Source organism: Talpa europaea, assembly GCF_964194135.1.
Source record: "Talpa europaea genome assembly, chromosome: 4".
NCBI lineage: Eukaryota > Metazoa > Chordata > Mammalia > Eulipotyphla > Talpidae > Talpa > Talpa europaea.
In genome coordinates, this window is record NC_140070.1 from 121021016 (window position 1) to 121034307 (window position 13292).

Sequence of the window (13292 nt, forward strand, 5' to 3'; positions counted from 1 at the left end):
TCTAGGCAGATGACATATTTTTAAGAAAATCTTCTCTATTTAATGCATGGTATTCAGTTTGGATCCCAAGTGTTTACATAGCGTTTATAATCATGGACTCTGATGTCAGGCAACTTGGATTCATATCCCAAATTTGACACTATTTGTGTGGCCTTAGGCAATTCACTTAACTTGTCTAATACATTTTTCCCCATCTTCATACAACCAAAATGATTATATACCTATTTCAAAAGTTTGGAGGAGTAAATAAAAAAAATTGTGAAGATCTAAATTCATTCCTATATCACAATAAGCAATTAGTAGTGTCTATTACTATATAATCTGGGAGATGTTAAGATAATGCTAAGACTAGAGTATCATAGTGATATTAGTTGTTCCATGAGTTTAAGTTTAGTTCTTCAGGTAATATGCACAAATGAGAAAACAACTGAGAGGTAAGGATGAGTCATTTAGGATGTGAGAATAAGGAGCAAAGGAACCCTCAGGAGGGGCTGGCTAGGAAATAGAAAGAAAAACAGAAGTTTAGGGGTGGGCGGAGCAACATGGCGGCGAGGAGACGCTGCGAGTAAGATCTCCCATTAAAAAAAGTTAATAGGGAGGAAAAGCGGCAGGTCCCAGTGAGAACTGGGACACAGAAGATAAACGGACGACTCCCGCAAACTGCCCAAAGAAGAAAGTTGCCATAAAAGAGGACCAGAAGGGAGGGAAGCACAGAACCCTGCTCCCCTCCCCCGCCCACAGAGGCGGCACTCTCCGACCAGCAGAGAGGAGGGAAACAACAAACCAAAACGGCCAACAAGAAAAACGGACGCAGCAAGTGGGACTGTGAGTGGAAAGGAACTATTTCAGCCACCACACCCCGTGAACGGGAGCTGTGGAGAACCCTGCAGGATCCGCCGCGGAGGTGAGCTCCAGGCGCCATTAAAGAGAGCCCCGCCCCCCAGGAGGAGACCAGCACCAGCACACAGCCCCTGCCGCCCGGTAAGCTTGCACAGAAACCGCGGAGGCCCTCCCTGAGTGAGCAGGAACAAGGCGCCCAGGCAGGGAAGCGGGATTCAAAAGGCGCCATTCCTGCGCCATTGATCTGGGCTACAGCCCGCATCCTGGAACTGAGGGCTTTGGAACTGAGACCCGGGGCACGAAATTAAAGGCGTGGGTTCCCCACGACGGTGGGGCACAAGGCAGACACAGCACGCCAAAGCCGTTGAGGTGTACCCTACCATCCCCGCTCTGCTCCCTGTCCCACGGGGTGGAAAATCATCTCCCCAAGGGCTCTAGGAGAGATCTCTGGCGCCACCTAGTGACTTGAAGCCAGCAGAGGCTCCTGAAGGAGCTAGTGGCCAGCTGGGGAGTTAGCCCACACCGGGCCCCTTCCGAACAAGTAGTCTGAGCCCACAGGGAGAGCGAGCACCCACAGCCGGGGCAGACCAGGCGCGCAGAAGAGTGTGCCTGAGACCAGACGCGCAGTGAGTGTGTCTCACATCACCATTTTAGAACAGGGACATTTCTTCAGTAAAGACTACCTACAGAAGGCTTCCTCAGAAGCCAGAGGTGAGCGGGGGAAGTTCGCCCATGCCAGACCCCCTCTGGCCTGCAGTCCAAGCCCAGAGGGGGAGCAGGAACCCACCGCTGGGGCAGACCAGGCGCACAGAGGAGTGTGTCCCCACATCGGCATTTTAGAACAGGGACCTTTCTCCAGTAAAGACTGCTTGAAACTGACAGATGACTCCTGGAGGAACCAGAGGGGAGCAGAGAAGCCCACCCAAGATGCCGGCCAGTCCCAACAACACAGTGTCCCAACGCATACGGCAAATTAGAAAACAGACAGTAGGGAGGAGAAGAACCACACGCAACCTAGCAACTCTCCAGAGAAAAAGCACACCACAAAAAGAAAACCAGCCCCCAGATTGCAACCACAATAACTTGGAAGAATTTCTGAGCCTTCCAGAAAGAGAATTTAAAATTGCCGTGATTAAAAAACTGACAGAAGTCATAAAGGAAAACAATGATAAGGGAAAAATAATCAACGATCAGAAGAATGCAATTGAGTCCCTAGAGAGGGAAAACAATGGTCAGAAGAAAGAAATTGAGTCCCTAAAGAGGGAAGTAAAAGAAATGCAGGAGATCAAAGAATTAATGGAAGAACTAAAGAATTCTGGGAAAAGCAATGAAAGCAGAATAGATGAAATGGAAGAACGAATAAGTAATCTTGAAGACACAGAAATAAAAAGAACCAAACAGAAGAGGAAAGAGAAGTACGAAGGAAAAAGAACGAAGAAAGACTTCGGGAACTTTCTGACTCCATGAGGAAAGGAAATATAAGAGTTATAGGAATACCAGAAGGAGAGGAGAGAGATGTAGGAACAGAGAAAATATTCAAAGAGATAATTGAAGAGAACTTCCCAAATGTGAAGAAGGAGCTGAAAATTGATATACAAGAAGCAAAAAGAACACCAAACTTCCACGACGAAAGGAAAAATACAGCAAGACACATAATAGTAAAGCTCCCAAGAATCCAGGACAAGGAAAAAATAATGAAGCTGGCAAGAGGGAAGAAACAGATAACATTCAAAGGAAAACCAATCAGGCTGACATCAGACTTCTCCGAAGAAACACTACGGGCAAGGAGAGAGTGGAGGGACATAGTCAACAGACTCCAAGAAAACAGATGCCAACCAAGAATACTCTATCCCGCAAAGCTCTCCTTCCTCTTTGAAGAAAGAATATGGACCTTCCCAGACAAACAGAAACTCCGGAATTTCATTGCAACTAAACCCCCACTCCAAAAAATACTACAAGGAGTCCTAAAGCCAGAACCTCAGAGGGACGAATAACAATGAAAGAAGGCCAAAAAAAAAAAAAGTTATTAAAAGAATAAATAAATAAAATCAAAGGAAAGACAAACACAATGGCAAATACAGATGTTAACATATCAATATTAACTCTAAATGTAAATGGACTAAACTCTTCAATAAAAAGACACAGAGTTGCAGCCTGGATTAAGAAACAAAACCCAACCTTTTGCTGTCTCCAGGAAACACATTTAGCTACAAAAGATAAAAGTAGGCTCAAAGTTAAAGGATGGAAAACAATCCTACAAGCAAATGGACCAAAAAAGAAAGCAGGAACAGCTATACTTATATCAGATAAAACAGATTTCAAACTCAAAAAGATAAAAAGAGACCCCAATGGTCACTACATTATGATCAAGGGGACAATACTTAAAGAAGAAATAACACTCATTAACATATACTCACCAAACGAAGGAGCACCAAAATATATCAGACAACTGTTGTCCTCTCTGAAAACAGACATCAGAGAAAACACATACGTAGTGGGAGACTTCAACACACCACTATCAACAATGGATAGATCAACAAGACAAAAAATAAGTAAAGAAACCAAAGCTCTAAATAAGGACCTAGAGCAATTGGGCTTAACAGACATCTATAGAACACTAAACCCCAAAAAAACGGAGTACACATTTTTCTCAAGCGCACACGGATCATTCTCCAGGATCGATCACATACTGGGGCACAAGACAAACATCAACAGATACACCAAGATTGAAATCATATCAACCATCTTTTCTGACCATGAAGGCATCAAACTAGAAATAAACCATAAAAAGAAGGCAAGGAACTTTCCTACCTCATGGAGATTAAAAACCACACTATTGGAAGACCATTGGACTAATGAGGAGATCAAAGAAGAAATTAAAAAATTTTTTGAATTGAACGACAAGGAGGACACCAATATCCTAAATGTATGGGATGCAGCAAAAGCAGTAATAAGAGGAAAATATATAGCAATAGAAGCTCACATCAAGAAACAAGAAAGAACTCAAAGAAACAACCTAATCTCGAAGCTCAAAGATCTAGAAAAAGAACAACAAAAAAACCCCAAAACCATTAGAAGAAAAGAAATAATAAAACCAAAGTAGAAATAAATGAAATTGAAACTAAAAAAACAATCCAAAAGATCAATGAAACCAAGAGCTGGTTCTTTGAAAAAATCAATACAATAGACAAACCCCTAGCCAGGCTCACAAAGGAAAAAAGGGAGAAAGCACAAATAAACAGGATCATCAATGAAAGAGGAGAAATCACAACGGACACAGCAGAAATCAAAAGAATAATCAGTAACTACTATGAACAGTTATATGGAAACAAGTTTAACAATCTAGAGGAGATGGACAAATTCCTACAACTCTACAATCACCCAAAGCTAGATAAAGAAGAAATAGAACACCTAAACAGACCAATTACAATTAGCGAAATTGAAATGGTAATCAAAAACCTCCCCAAAAACAAAAGCCCAGGACCTGATGGATTTACAAATGAATTCTACCAAACATTCAGAGACGAATTAGTGCCTATCCTTCACAAACTCTTCCAAAAAATTGAGAAGGAAGGGACAATACCAAACACGTTCTATGAAGCCAACATTACACTAATACCAAAACCGAACAAGGACAACACAAAAAAGGAAAACTACAGGCCAATCTCCCTAATGAACACTGATGCAAAAATCCTCAATAAAATTTTAGCTATCAGAATCCAACAATGTATCCATAAGATAATTCACCACGACCAAGTTGGATTCATTCCAGGGGCACAAGGATGGTTTAACATCCGAAAATCAATCAACGTTATCCAACACATCAACAAAAAGAAATATAAAAACCATATGATAATATCAATAGATGCTGAGAAAGCTTTCGGCAAAGTGCAACACCCATTCATGATAAAAGCCCTTGAAATTCTTGGGATACAAGGAACATATCTCAACATCATAAAGGCCATCTATGACAAGCCAACAGCCAGTATCATTCTCAATGGTGAAAAGCTGAAAGCAATTCCATTAAGATCTGGAACAAGACAAGGATGTCCACTCTCACCATTGCTTTTCAATATAATACTGGAAGTCCTAGCCAGGGCAATAAGACAAGAGAAAGACATACAAGGAATCCAAATAGGAAAAGAAGAAGTCAAACTATCACTATTTGCAGGCGATATGATATTATACATAGAGAACCCCAAAAACTCCACAGAAAAGCTAATTCAACTCATCAATCAGTTCAGTAAAGTGGCAGGATACAAAATCAACACGCAAAAGTCAGTAGCCTTCCTATACACAAACAATAAATCTGAAGAAGAAGAAATCAAAAAGACCATCCCTTTTGTTATTGAAACAAAAAAAATCAAATATTTGGGAATAAATCTAACAAAAGAGGTAAAGGACCTATACAAAGAAAACTATAAAACACTGTTAAAAGAAATAGAAGAAGACACAAAGAAATGGAGAGACATCCCCTGCTCATGGATTGGAAGAATAAACATTATTAAAATGGCCATCCTTCCAAAAGCAATATACAGATTCAATGCTATTCCAATCAAAATTTCAATGTCATTCTTCAAAGAAATAGAACAATTATTGATGAAATTCATATGGAATCACAAAAAACCCCGAATAGCCAAAACTCTCCTGAAAAAAAAAGAAGGGAATGGAGGCATCAGACTCCCAGACTTCAAACTATACTACAAAGCCATAATCATCAAAACTGCATGGTATTGGAACAAGAACAGACATACAGACCAATGGAATCGAATAGAAAATCCAGAAATAAACCCACAGATTTATGGTCAACTAATCTTTGACAAAGGAGCAAAGAATATGCATTGGAGCAAAGAAAGTTTGTTCAATAAATGGTGCTGGGAAAACTGGGTCGCTACATGCAAAAGAATGAAGCTTGACCACCACCTCACACCATACACAAAAATCAACTCAAAATGGATTAAAGAACTAGACATAAGACCTGAAACCATGAAATATATAGAAGGAAATATAGGCGAAACACTACGTGATTTGCACATCAAAGACATCTTTACAGACACATCACCCAAAGCAGTGATAGTGAGGCAAAGATAAACAGCTGGGACTACATCAAATTAAAGAGCTTTTGCACAGCAAAAGAGACAATAACAAAAACAAAGAGAAACCCCACCAACTGGGAGAACATTTTTGCACCCAACACTAATGATAAAGGACTGATCACAAAAATCTGCAAAGAGCTGATGAGACTCAACATCAACAAAGAAAATAATCCAGTCAAAAAATGGGCAGAAGAGCTTAAAAGAAACTTCTCTGAAGAGGAAATGCAAATGGCCAACAGGCATATGAAAAAATGTTCAACATCACTTGTCATCAGGGAAATGCAAATCAAAACTACCATGAGATACCATCTTACACCAGTGAGAATGGCACATATTAAAAAAACTAGCAACAACAAATGTTGGCAAGGTTGTGGAGAAAAAGGAACTCTTCTGCACTGTTGGTGGGAGTGCAAACTGGTCCAACCACTGTGGAAAGCTGTGTGGAGATTTCTGGACCTACTAAACATAGAGCTTCCATATGATCCAGCAATTCCACTCCTAGGTATTTACCCAAAGGACACAGAAACATCAATTCCAAAGAACACCTGCACCCCTATGTTTATAGCAGCACTGTTTACAATAGCTAAGCTTTGGAAACAACCCAAATGCCCAAAAATAGATGACTGGATCAAGAAGATGTGGTACATATATACCATGGAATATTACTCAGCATTCAAAAAAGATAAACACATGCAATTTGCAGCAACATGGATGGCGCTGGAAGGGATCATGCTCAGCGAAATAAGCCAAAAAGAAAAAGAAAAATACCGGATGGTCTCACTCATAGCAGGAATCTAGAAAACTTAAATAAGGGACCAGGAAAATGAATAACTATAAGAAAGTGAAAATCAAAATCAACAAAAAACTATGAACCAGAGACACTTTTAGGGGGGCGGGGGCGGGAGGGGAGGGATTGGGGTCAGAATGGGGGGGCTGCAATTTTATGGGGACTATAACAATAAAATTTATAAAAAAAAAGAAAAACAGAAGTTTAGGAAAGAGAAAGTATATTTGTCAATATTTTCCAGGGAAATCAAACCAATAGAAAATTTAGTTGTATATGAGGAGATTTATTATAGGAATTGGCTCAGATGTTCCTGGAAAATGGGAAGTCCTACCATCTGCCCTCTGTAAGCTGGAGAACCAAGAAACCTTGTAATACGGTTCAGTCTGATTTCAAAGATATGAAAGCCAATGACAATAATCAAATTCCAAATATCTGAGAATCTGGGGACAAATGGTCTAAACACTGATTGAACTATGAAGACTTGAAATCTAGAAATGTCAATGTTCTAGGGCAGGAGGAGAGGAATGTCCCAGCCAATTAACTAATTAGCCTTGCTTCTGGGGTTTCGTTCCATTTAGGTCACAGTGGGGTAGATGATGCCCACCCACATTAATAAGAATATCTTTTTTATTCAGTCTGTAGATTTAAACATTAATCTCTTCTGGAAACATCCTCACAAACATACTCAGAAATAATGTTTTACCAGCTATTCCTTAGCCTAATCGAATTGGCACAGGAAACTATCCATCACAAGTCCACTTTTCAACTTGGCACCCAGACTACATCTCCCTAAACTATACTTAATCTTCAGATAAAGACAATAACAAGGTCATAATTCTACTTAACATCATACAACTCCTTGCATACAAATAAAAAATCACTAATCTCTTCTCCAAAAAGGAGGCAATGTCCTTAAGTGATGTTTTCTCTTCTCTTGATTTCCCATAATTTAAATGCCATGATAGAAAGTTAGCAATACTTTGAACATAAATATAAAGTCAACACATTTTATGTTATATAATAATAGAATGAGAGGAAAGAAACAGATTGCTGAATTGTTATATATAACATATATGAATGTATTCATAATATAATACACATGTATTCATAATCATATATACAAATGTAATCATGATAAAATGAGGGGCAATATTCATGACAATTACAGTCCTTTCAGTAACTGGTCCATGATTATAGCTGGTATTTATAACTACCTTCTTCTTCTACTTATTCTTTATTCCCTTTGCTTGATCAACAGCTCAACCAGGTTCTTTATCTGGTAAAGTGATCCAAGCCTTCATTCCTGAGGGGTCTGTGTCATTAATAGTCCTGTCTGGGTTGGTTGGTGTAGTTTTCCATTGATTTTAATCACATGACACCTTAATATTAGCAGCTTCCCTAAGGAACCATTTATATTTCAGACATACTCTTTCCTAGTCCATTGGGGAACAGCAGCCCAAGAGGTGAGGATGAAACATTTATGGTGTGAGAATGAGGAGGATCAGTTAATACCATAACTGGATCAGTTAATACCATAATTAGGATCACCTAATACCATGACTCCCTATTTACCTGTTGATTCAGATGCATTAGGCACCAATAGTGGCCAGGTGGTATAGTCATAACTACCAATTCCAGGAAAACATTCTGTCTCTTGGTGAAGCATTTCTACTTCTGGAACTAATATATCTAGAATCATCAGAGGATACAGGAAAAGGAGAAAAAAATTCTAATAGGTCATTAGAGATAATAGTAAGGTGTGCCACTCCTATTTCTACCCCCTTATTCCTGGACTTGAGCATCCTGGATAGCAGAGAAACACCTCCATACAGAGAAGGCTAATTCAAAGCATCTGCAGTCTTCTGGAAAACCTTGCTCTAGACCTACAAACAGTGCCACATAGCTCTGGCAGGTAACAGTATTCTAAAGATTGTTTCACCTTCTATCAAGCTGATGGCTTCCAAATAGTGGAGACCATGGTAAGACCAGTGAACTCTAAGGGCATGGACACTTTGCCATACTTCACCACACTTCTTCTCCTGGGAAGCAGTTCCTTGGTCAGAGAAATGCTATGTGGGGATACTTAGAGGAAAAAACAAATTGACAGCACGTATAAAAGGTGAGGGGAAAATTGACAGCATGTATAAAAGGTGAGGTGCTTATGGACAACTTACCAATTTTAACTATAGTGGATAAATGCAATTCAAGTGTGAATGGTGATAAAAGTTGTTTCACTTGAGATGGAAGAGGGCTGCAGCTAATGGAAACAAAGGAAATTTTGTTTTATTATTGTTAGTAGGTTTTATTTCTCAAGTAGGAAAAAATGTATGTGCTGAGTGATAAATAACCAGAACTAGCAAGTGTGAGAGAGGAGAGTTGGTGGCAGTGGTAGGAAGCATAGGCACTGCTTTTTTTTTTTTGGTGAGCATTTTTATTTTATTTTATGTATTTTTACATCATTTTTCATTTTTGCACAATGTATGCATTTTCATCTTTGTTATAGTCCCCAATTCCCAAATTCCCACTCCCCCTTGTTTTGATCCCAGTCCCTCCTCCCTCCTACCCCCCCCTATAGTGTGTCTCTGGTTTATAGTTGCTTGTTGATTTTGATTTTTACTGTATTATAATTAAATACACAATGGAATATTACTAAGCAATCAAAAAAGATAAACTCATGCAATTTGCAGCAACACGGATGGAGCTAGAAGGGATCATGCTCAGCAAAATAAGCCAGAAAGAAAAAGAAAAATACCAAATGGTCTCACTTATAGCAGGAATTTAGAAAACCTAAATAAGGGACCATGAAAAAGACAAATTTTTTTAAAGATTTATTTATGCATACAAGAACTGGGGTGCAGGCCAAGGTGCAGGGGGTGAGAGTGGGGAGCAAAACAGACAGATCTACTTTAATACACTGCTGAGGGCAACAGTGGAGAGACAGGAGAGGTCTGTTGCGCTATATGGGTCAGCAACCTGGCTAGGGATGGAACTCAGGCTGCAGTGGCTGTTTATAGCTTGATAGTGCTGATACTTGACCCCTTATGCCACCTGGGAGGCCCAACATGGAGCTACATTTAAAGAAGGGGCCCATCCTGGGACCCAAGCTGCTTGGTGCTGGGCTCACCTTTTTATACCGCCTGCAAGGACTAGCGGTGACTAGGGAGCAGGCATGGGCAATACAAAACAGACTTCCACCATAGACAGTCAATGTCCTGGCAGTCTGCCGAACTCCTTGAATGAGCAGCATGGACATGGACTTGTCTGTGATGTTAATGTTATTGTGGACCTAACATTCTGGGTCCACAGGAATATTCTTTCAGCTTCCAGTGCTTCCATCAGCTTCTCTGATGCTGAGCAAGTTGTTGAATTGAACTTTCTAAGAGCAGATATCTTAGCAGAAATTCTCAGTTATATCTATAGTTCTAAAGTTGTTGGTGTTAAATAAAATTTACTGGATAAGTTAATTAAATCAGGGCAGTTATTTGGAGTTAAATTTATAGCGGAGCTTGGTGTTCTGTTGTCACAAGTTAACAACATCTCAGGTACAGCTCAAGATGGTAATGCAGAAACCTTAACTCCTGGTTTAAGTGACGAGAACCTTAAACTACAGAAGTCAAAAAAATGAAGCCCCAGATAATTGGGCCACTAGCATGCCTATTATAACAGCTTCATTTTCCTTATCTGTTGAAGAATATGAAACAAAAATCATCATTATTATCAAGTCAGACCATGATGATGATGATGTTATTTTCTGCTCAGATATTCGGCTGGCAAAGAAGCCTTTGCCCAGTGCTAATGCAGTGGCCCAGATCCAGCGTAACTCAGGCTCTGTTGCTATTTCACATGTTTAACAAATATCACATTGACTCAGAAACTTCCTAGTTCTCTGAATCAGGCAACTCTGAGCCAAACAAAAGGAAGTGAACATTGCTGGGATCTTCTGCTAGACACATCTGACTCCCAACATTATTTCATTGAATCAGACATTACTTATTATGCCACCAAAAGTCAGTTGTTCACTTCCAAATCCTGAGTCTCCTTCAGTCCGTTTACTTATGCAGAATCAGCAGACACCAAGCATTACTGTTTTTACAGGAAACATGTCAATGAAGAGGAGGGAGAGAAAATTATTATAGATGATGAAGAATACATTATTAACACCAGTCCAGAATATGTAGACAGTAACACATCTTTAGTCCCACAGGCTGATATATATCCCAAAATAACACATTTGATGCAACATTGACACAGAAATTTCAGATTCCTACACTTCTGCAAAAGCCACTTTCCCTTTCCAATTCTTAAAAAAATTCATAAATGATCCAAATTTAGAATCAAATCATCTAACAGAGGGTAGGAAGATCATTACTCTAAATAAAGCTACTGAAATTGAAGGCTTGTCAATGGTTTACAAAGTTTATGCAAATACTGGTGAAGATGCTATTGACATCATGATCCTGTCAAAGATAACCTTCAGGAAGGGGAGGCCAGACTGGAAAATGAGATACCAGAAAAAACTAGTAGAGAGATGCAAACAAATATTAAGGTAAAACGTGATGATAACTGTGAGCTACTAGTAGATGCAAGGATCTATCATATCTATAAAGTATGCAAAAGGTTATACATCTATTTGACACATTTGCAGAGACATTTTAACATTCATTCTTGGAAGAAGTATCCTTGCCATTACTGTGAGCAGGTATTTCCTCTTGCAGAATATTGCATACAGCATGAAATTCATCTTACAGTGGAGCGAAGGTATCAATGTTTGGCTTGTGGCAAATCTTTCATAAACTATCAGCTTATGTCTTCATATATGAAGTCGGTTCACGGCCAAGACTCGAAGCTTTATCATTTACATCCATGTAGTCTTTACAGATCAGAAAGTATGCATACCTTTTTGATAGGCCAGGTGCCGTGCTTGGAATGGAGGATGCCAGTATTGGGTAGAAGATTGATGCTGAGAGAGAAAATCCAGTAGGGGACACATCCATTCCTTAGAACAAGGCAATGACATAGGGAGATACTTCAATTCAGCAAGAGAATGATCCAAATTTTAAACAGTATGTAACACATGGCATTACTGAGTTTGAAATAAATTGTATGGGGAATATAAAAATAAAATTTATTATTTAAAAAAAAGAAGTGAAATTGTTCTTTGATAAGTAATCTTTTTGCTTTTATTTAACCCATAAAGTTTCACAATCAGTGAGCTCAACAGTAACTTATGAAATTGTATGCACAAATGACAACAATCTTAAATAAAATGATTCATTTAAAGAAAATAAAATATCAAAATCTTTTTGAACTCCTTTGAAATATTAGAAAATTTTGCTTTGAATCAAGGGGGACAGGCTTCAGAAGACAAATGAAGTGAAAATAGTATCATCTGAAGGTAATCTAGTTGGATAATTTATTGATGAATTTTAGAAGCAAGATATTCTGTAAACATGTTTTGTATATGGCATCCAAAATAAACTGGAACTTCTAAGGTTTTGGAAATTTTCAGAATGGTCTCCTCTTGGTCGTGTAATTTTGTTCTTTTCTTCTAACCTACCTGATGTTAATTTAATTGCCCTACAAACCTGAGAAGAACCTACAAATCTAAGGGGAAGTTTCCTCTCTACCCTTAATATTAATAACACCATATTATATATTTAAAAGTTGCTAATATAGTAGATCTTAAAAATTCTCATCACAAGACAAAAAATTCTGCAACCAGTACCATGTGACATGACAATTATATTTTAATTTAAAAGAAGAAAACAAATCATTAAGGAATAGATTAGAATGCTGAATCTCACAATCTCTACTCTTCAAGACCCCTTGTGTTATTCTCAACCCCTTGTCAATGGACTTTTTATTTTGAATGATTTTGTTCAAGTTACATTTATTTAATACAATTCATTTTGTCACTTCTCTTTAAAAAATGTAAATGCTAACAGAATATTATCAATATGAGAAAAACATTCATAACGGTTCATGATGCAGTTATTGAACTTAGATTTGCATTTAACTAGATTTGCATTTGCATTTACCATTGTGAAGTTGATGGATGCTGTGACTCCTTAAGGGGCTGGCGTGGGAGCCTCGGTGACTAACCAGCTCCTCATCTCCAGGCAGCATTGCTGCTTACTGCTCTTCATTAACCAGGTGATGAGTCTTGTAAAAGATTTACAAGTTTTGGTTTTTCTCAAGTTTATCTACATTCAAGGTTAATGTTCATATCCTGACTATGCTATACAAAATGTTTAAAGTTTTGGGGGTGTGTGTGAAAGAGAATTTTTGCTAATAGCTATACTCAGAATTTCAAAACTTAATTAAGGATATATCTTAAGTGATAATATATAGCACATCAGGGTATAATACATAATATAATGTGTCTGTGGAGTAGAAGAGTTGCCGGACTGCTGAGCTCATCTTGGAGCCAAAGATGTGATGTAACCCCGGCCAAAGCAAAGAAATGTGACATTTTAATTAGCCCATACAGTTGCGTTATGGACAGAAACATTATTCCTATTTTAATTTTTAAAAATATTTAAAGTAACTTGAAGATTTTCATTAATATC

At 38.5% G+C, this 13292-nt stretch overlaps 1 pseudogene across 1 annotated transcript; it reads left to right on the forward strand.

The window, feature by feature from the left end:
- Positions 1-9892: 9892 nt before the first annotated feature.
- On the forward strand, positions 9893-11859 carry LOC311170347 (transcriptional regulator Kaiso-like; annotated as a pseudogene). The gene has a single exon. The product of its transcript is annotated as a transcriptional regulator Kaiso-like (transcript).
- Positions 11860-13292: the final 1433 nt, after the last annotated feature.